Genomic DNA, 7,941 nt, shown 5'->3' with positions numbered 1-7,941 from the left:
GTAGCCACCAAAAACCTCTTGGGAGCCCGTTCCGGCACCCTGCCGGAGGGGGAACCCATAACCGGTGGCCATCTTCATCATCTCGGTGCTATCCATGACAAGGAGGGAGTAGTTCACCCTCGGGGCTGAGGGTATGTACCAGTAGCTATGTGTTTGATCTCTCTCTCTCGTGTTCTTGATTTGGCACGATCTTGATGTATCACGAGATTTGCTTGGACCTTATGATGTTTTCCCCCTCTACTCTCTTGTAACGGATTGAGTTTTCCCTTTGAAGTTATCTTATCGGATTGAGTCTTTAAGGATTTGAGAACATTTGATGTATGTCTTGCCGTGCTTATCTGTGGTGACAATGGGATATTCACGTGATCTACTTGATGTATGTTTTGGTGATCAACTTGCGGGTTCCGCCCATGAACCTATGCATAAGGGTTGGCACACGTTTTTGTCTTGACTCTCCGGTAGAAACTTTGGGGCACTCTTTGAAGTACTTTGTGTTGGTTGAATAGATGAATCTGAGATTGTGTGATGCATATCATATAATCATGCCCACGGATACTTGAGGTGACAATGGAGTATCTAGGTGACATTAGGGTTTTGGTTGATTTGTGTCTTAAGGTGTTATTCTAGTATGAACTCTATGATAGATTGAACGGAAAGAATAGCTTCATGTTATTTTACTACGGACTCTGGAATAGATAGATCAAAAAGGATAACTTTGATGTGGTTTCGTACCCTACCATAATCTCTTCGTTTGTTCTCCGCTATTAGTGGCTTTGGAGTGACTCTTTGTTGCATCTTGAGGGATAGTTATGTGATCCAATTATGTTATTATTGTTGAGAGAACTTGCACTAGTGAAAGTATGAACCTTAGGCCTTGTTTCCTACCATTGCAATACCATTTATGCTCACTTTTATCATTAGTTACCTTGCTGTTTTTATAATTTCAGATTACAAATACCTTTATCTACTATCCATATTGCACTTGTATCACCATCTCTTCGCTGAACTAGTGCACGTATACAATTTACCATTGTATTGGGTGTGTTGGGGACACAAGAGACTCTTTGTTATTTGGTTGCAGGGTTGTTTGAGAGAGACCATCTTCATCCTACACCTCCCACGGATTGATAAACCTTAGGTCATCCACTTGAGGGAAATTTGCTACTGTCCTACAAACCTCTGCACTTGGAGGACCAACAACGTCTACAAGAAGAAGGTTGTGTAGTAGACATCAAGCTCTTTTCTGGCGCCGTTGCCGGGGAGGTGAGTGCTTTAAGGTATATCTTTAGGTTTTGCAATCGAATCTTTTTGTTTCTTGTTTTATCACTACTTTAGTTTATAAAAGAAAACTACAAAAAATGGAATTGAGTTTGTCTCATACTCTTCATCTTTTTAATGTCTTTCGTGAAAATGATGGTACGGAAAATTGTGCTCAAGTGCTAGAAGAAGAAATCTATAAAATGTTTGGCATAAAATATTTGAATGATGAGCATGATTGCAATGTTGTTAGTATGAATTCCTTGAATATCCATGATGCTAATGATATGCAAAGCCACAAGCTTGGGGAAGCTATGTTTTATGAAGATGATATTTTTTCTCCCCCAAGTTTTGATGAGAATATTTATTATGATGAAAGCATGCCTCCTATTTATGCTGATTATATTGATGAAAGTGGACTTGGAGAGGTCGTGACTTTATTTAGTGATGAATCCACTATTTCAGAAGAGGTTCCAATTGATTATGAACAAAGTTGCTATCTATGATGATTATTGTGATGACTTGTATGCTATTAAGAATAATGATAACCATGAAACTTGTCATCATGATTTTAGTTTTCAATTGGATTATGCTTCACATGCTAGTTATTTTGTTGAGATTGATCCCACTACTATTGATAAGAATAAATTTGCTTATGTGGAGAGTAATAAAATTTCTATGCAAGTAGATCATGAAAAGAATGCTTTAGGTGCTGGTTATATTGTTGAATTCATTCATGATGCTATTGAAAACTATTATGAGGGAGGAACATATGCTTGTAGGAATTGCAATAATATCAAGTTTCCTCTCTGTGTGTTGAAAATCTTGAAGCTATGCTTGTTTTTCCTTCCTATGCTAGTTGATTATTGTTCCCATAAGTTGTTTGCTCACAAAATACCTATGCATAGGAAGTGTGTTAGACTTAAATATGCTAGTCATATTCTTCATGATGCTCTCTTTATGTTTCAATTCTTATCTTTTATGAGAGCATCCTTGAAATCATCATGCCTAGCTAGGGGCGTTAAACGTTAGCGCTTGTTGGGACGCAACCCAACTTATTTTTGTTCCTGTTTAGTAATAAATAATTCATCTAGCCTCTGGTTAGATGTGGTTTTATGTTTTAATTAGTGTTTGTGCCAAGTAGAACCTTTGGGAAGACTTGGGTGAAGTCTTTATGATCTTGCTGTAAAAAACAGAAACTTTAGCGCTCACGAGATGTGCTGCCATTTTTTACTGGAGAGTGATTTTAGGTTGATTATTTTTTCATATGATTAATATACAAATTCCTCAGGCCCACCAATTTATTTCAGAATTTTTTGAGTTCCATAAGTATACGTTTGATACAGATTACTACAGACTGTTCTGTTTTTGACAGATTCTGTTTTCTATGTGTTGTTTGCTTATTGTGATGAATCTATGAGTAGTATCGGAGGGTATGAACCATAGATAAGTTGGAATACAGTAGGTTTAACACCAATATTAATTTATAATGAGTTCATTACAATACCTTAAAGTGGTGGTTTGTTTTCTTTTACTAACGGAGCTTACGAGTTTTCTGTTAAGTTTTGTGTGGTTGAAGTTTTCAAGTTTTGGGTAAAGATTCGATGGACTATGGAATAAGGAGTGGAAAGAGCCTAATCTTGGGGATGCCCAAGGCACCCCAATGTAATACTCAAGGACAACCAAGAGCCTAAGCTTGGGGATGCCCCGGAAGGCATCCCCTCTTTCATCTTCGTTCATCGGTAACTTTACTTGAAGCTATATTTTTATTCACCACATGATATGTGTTTTACTTGGAGTGTCATTTTCTTTTGTTAGTATTTGCTTTCTGTTATTTAGAATAATATTTTGCATTTATAGTTTCAATAAAAATGTCAAGGATAGCCTTTACCTTGCTTGTTTTGCAAGTATACATGTTGCTGTTTCAAAACAGAAAGTTTACCGCTGTTACAAAAATTCCCTAGAAAAGTCAGAGAAGGATATAAGGTTGAAACTTTTTGCATATTGAGCTCTGATAAATCTTATACAGCTTAATATTTTTCTCATAATTTTTGGAGTTAGGGAAGTATGATGAATCTTGCATTCTTTACAGACTATACTGTTTTGGCAGATTGCTGTTATGTTTGCATTGTTTGCATATGTTTGCTTGTTTAATGATTCTATTTGATGATAGGAGTATTAAATATGCAGATACATTTAGTATGCAATGTTGAATAATAATTTTAATGATTTGCTACAGTAGAGAATGATAAGGCTTTGCATTGGTTTATACTAACTTATCTCACGAGTTCTTGTTGAGTTTGGTGTGGATGAAGCTTTCGAGATTTAGGAAACCGAGATATAAAAGGAATTAAGGAGATACAAAAGCTCAAGCTTGGGGATGCCCAAGGCACCCCAAGATAATATTTCAAGAAGTCTCAAGCATCCAAGCTTGGGGATGCCCCGGTAGGCATCCCACCTTTCTTCTTCAAACAATTATCGGTTAGTATCTGTTGAGCCTAAGTTTTTGCTTCTTCACATGAGTCGTGCCATCCTTGCAATGTCATTTTATTTTGCTTTGCTTGCTGTTTGAATAAGATACCAAGATCTGAAATTCTTAAATGAGAGAGTCTTCACATAGTTGCATAATTATTTAACTACTCATTGATCTTCACCTATATCTTGTTGGAGTAGTTTGTCATTTACTCATGTGCTTCACTTATATCCTATGAGTAAATGGTTGAATGAGTTGAATGTCATAAATCTGAAATTATATCTCTCTCACTTGCTTATCCCATGGGAGTAATAACTTCACATCTAAGAATTAGAGGTTGTAAATTTATTGAAGGTTAGCAAGCATTGTATTGGTCATTTGAACAATTCATGAAAGAATATTGAAGGAAGAGAGATTTCACATATAAATATGCTATCTTGGAAATCTTTTATAATTGTGAGCACTCATTAAGTATGACATGCTAAAGAGTTGATGTTGGACAAGCAAGACAACATAATGGGTTATGTTTTCTCACATCTCAGTTAAAGTATATTGTCATGGATCATTCAAACATGTTGAGCTTGCCTTTCCCCCTCATGCTAGCCAAAATTCCTTGCACCAAGTAGAGATACTACTTGTGCTTCCAAATATCCCTTAAACTAGGTTTGCCATGAGAGTCCACCATACCTACCTATGGATTGAGTAAGATCCTTCAAGTAAGTTGTCATTGGTGCATGCAATAAAAATTGCTTTCTAAATATGTATGATATATTAGTGTGAAGAAAATAAGCTTTATACGATCTTGTTATGGAAGCAATAAAAGCGACGGACTGCATAATAAAGGACCATATACAAGTGGCAATATAAATTGACGTTCTTTTGCATTAAGATTTTGTGAATCCAACCATAAAAGTGCATGACAACCTCTGCTTCCCTCTGCGAAGGGCCTATCTTTTACTTCATGTCTTTTACTTTATGCAAGAGTCAAGGTGATCTTCACCTTTCCCTTTTTCATTTTATCATTCGGCAAGCACCTCGTGTTGGAAAGATCCTGATATATATATATCCAATTGGATGTAAGTTAGCATGAACTATTATTGTTGACATCACCCAAAGGTGAATTCGTTGGGAGGCAAAATTATAAGCCCCTATCTTTCTCAGTGTCCGACTAAAACTCCATAACCATAAGTATTGTGTGAGTGTTAGCAATTGTAGAAGACTATATGATAGTTGAGTATGTGGAGTTTGCTAAATCAAAGCTCTGACATAGACCCTTCCTGAAAATAAGATGAATTGTAATTGTTTGATGACTGAGAATGAAGTTTGTTAGTTTTCAAGAAAGTTTATGGTCTATGCTTTAACATGTGAATAGCTTGTTACTTGATCGTGAGAAGTTTTATGAGATGAACTACTGTTATGACATATAAACATGCTAGAAAAGGTGATTGAAATTATCATTGATCAAACTTATGCACCTGCTAGCATTCACACTTCATAAATTCTTTCTTTTATCATTTACCTACTCGAGGACGGGCAGGAATTAAGCTTGGGGATGCTGATACGTCTCCAACGTATCTATAATTTATGAAGCATTCATGCTATTATATTATCTGTTTTGGATGTTTATGGGATTTATTATACACTTTTATATTATTTTTGGGACTAACATATTAACCGGAGGCCCACCCATATTGTTGTTTTCTTGCCTATTTCAGTGTTTTGAAGAAAAGGAATATCAAACGGAGTCCAAACGGAATGAAACCTTCGGAAGCGTTATTTTTGGAACGGATGTGATCCAGGAGACTTGGATTTGAAGTCAAGGAATCTTCAAGGTGGCCACGAGGGTGGGCCCCCCTACTAGGCGCGCCCCCTGTCTCATGGGCCCCTCGAGCGTCCCCTGACCGACTTCTTTCACCTATATAAGTCCATATACCCTAAAACCTTCGAAGACAACCATAGATCGGGAGTTCCGCCGCCGCAAACCTTTGTAGCCACCAAAAACCTCTCGGGAGCCCATTCCGGCACCCTGCCGGAGGGGGAACCCATCACCAGTGGCCATCTTCATCATCCCGGCGCTATCCATGACGAGGAGGGAGTAGTTCACCCTCGGGGCTGATGGTATGTACTAGTAGCTATGTGTTTGATCTCTCTCTCTCTCTCGTGTTCTTGATTTGGCACGATCTTGATGTATCACGAGCTTTGCTATTATAGTTGGATCTTATGATGTTTCTCCACTTCTACTCTCTTGTAATGGATTGAGTTTTCCCTTTGAAGTTATCTTATCGGATTGAGTCTTTAAGGATTTGAGAACACTTGATGTATGTCTTGCCGTGCTTATTTGTGGTGACAATGGGATATTCACGTGATCTACTTGATGTATGTTTTGGTGATCAACTTGCGGGTTCCTCCCATGAACCTATGCATAGGGGTTGGCACACGTTTTTGTCTTGACTCTCCGGTAGAAACTTTGGGGCGCTCTTTGAAGTACTTTGTGTTGGTTGAATAGATGAATCTGAGATTGTGTGATGCATATCGTATAATAATGCCCACGGATACTTGAGGTGACAATGGAGTATGTAGGTGACATTAGGGTTTTGGTTGATTTGTGTCTTAAGGTGTTATTCTAGTATGAACTCTATGATAGATTGAATGGAAAGAATAGCTTCATGTTATTTTACTACGGACTCTTGAATAGATAGATCAAAAAGGATAACTTTGAGGTGGTTTCGTACCCTACCATAATCTCTTCGTTTGTTCTCCGCTATTAGTGGCTTTGGAGTGACTCTTTGTTTCATGTTAAGGGATAGTTATGTGATCCAATTATGTTATTATTGGTGAGAGAACTTGCACTAGTGAAAGTATGAACCTTAGGCCTTGTTTCCTACCATTGCAATACCGTTTACGCTCACTTTTATCATTAGTTACCTTGCTGTTTTTATAATTTCAGATTACAAATACCTTTATCTACTATCCATATTGCACTTGTATCACCATCTCTTTGCCGAACTAGTGCACGTATACAATTTACCATTGTATTGGGTGTGTTGGGGACACAAGAGACTCTTTGTTATTTGGTTGCAGGGTTGTTTGAAGGAGACCATCTTCATCCTACGCCTCCCACGGATTGATAAACCTTAGGTCATCCACTTGAGGGAAATTTGCTACTATCCTACAAACCTCTGCACTTGGAGGCCCAACAACGTCTACAAGAAGAAGGTTGTGTAGTAGACATCACTCGTGCCGAACGATAATCCGGGCCCTGAAGCTCACCCTGGAGGAGGTCCAGCTGAAGGAAATATGCCCTAGAGGCAATAATAAAGTTATTATTTATTTCCTTATTTCATGATAAATGTTTATTATTCATGCTAGAATTGTACTAACCGGAAACATGATACATGTGTGAATACATAGACAAACATATAGTCACTAGTATGCTTCTACTTGACTAGCTCATTAATCAAAGATGGTTATGTTTCCTAACCATAGACATGTGTTGTCATTTGATTAATGGGATCACATCATTAGGAGAATGATGTGATTGACATGACCCATTCCGTTAGCCTAGCACCTGATCGTTTAGTATGTTGCTATTGCTTTCTTCATGACTTATACATGTTCCTGTAACTATGAGATTATGCAACTCCCGTTTACCGGAGGAACACTTTGGGTACTACCAAACGTCACAACGTAACTGGGTGATTATAAAGGAGTACTACAGGTGTCTCCAAAGGTACATGTTGAGTTGGCGTATTTCGAGATTAGGTTTTGTCACTCCGATTGTCGGAGAGGTATCTCTGGGCCCTCTCGGTAATGCACATCACTATAAGCCTTGCAAGCAATGTGACCAATGAGTTGGTTACGGGATGATGCATTACGTAACGAGTAAAGAGACTTGCCGGTAACGAGATTGAACTAGGTATTGGATACCGACGATCAAATCTCGAGCAAGTAACATACCGATGACAAAGGGAACAACGTATGTTGTTATGCGGTTTGACCGATAAAGATCTTCGTAGAATATGTAGGAGCCAATATGGGCATCCAGGTTCCGCTATTGGTTATTAACCAAGAATAGTTCTAGGTCATGTCTTCATAGTTATCGAACCCGTAGGGTCCGCACGCTTAAGGTTTTGATGACAGTTATATTATGAGTTTATGAGTTTTGATGTATCGAAGGAGTTCGGAGTCCCGGATGAGATCGGGGACATGAC

This window comes from Triticum aestivum, chromosome 3B (assembly GCF_018294505.1).
Source record: "Triticum aestivum cultivar Chinese Spring chromosome 3B, IWGSC CS RefSeq v2.1, whole genome shotgun sequence".
Classification (NCBI taxonomy): Eukaryota; Viridiplantae; Streptophyta; class Magnoliopsida; order Poales; family Poaceae; genus Triticum; species Triticum aestivum.
The sequence above is the reverse complement of the archived record's forward strand: the minus strand, read 5'-3'. Positions refer to the sequence as shown.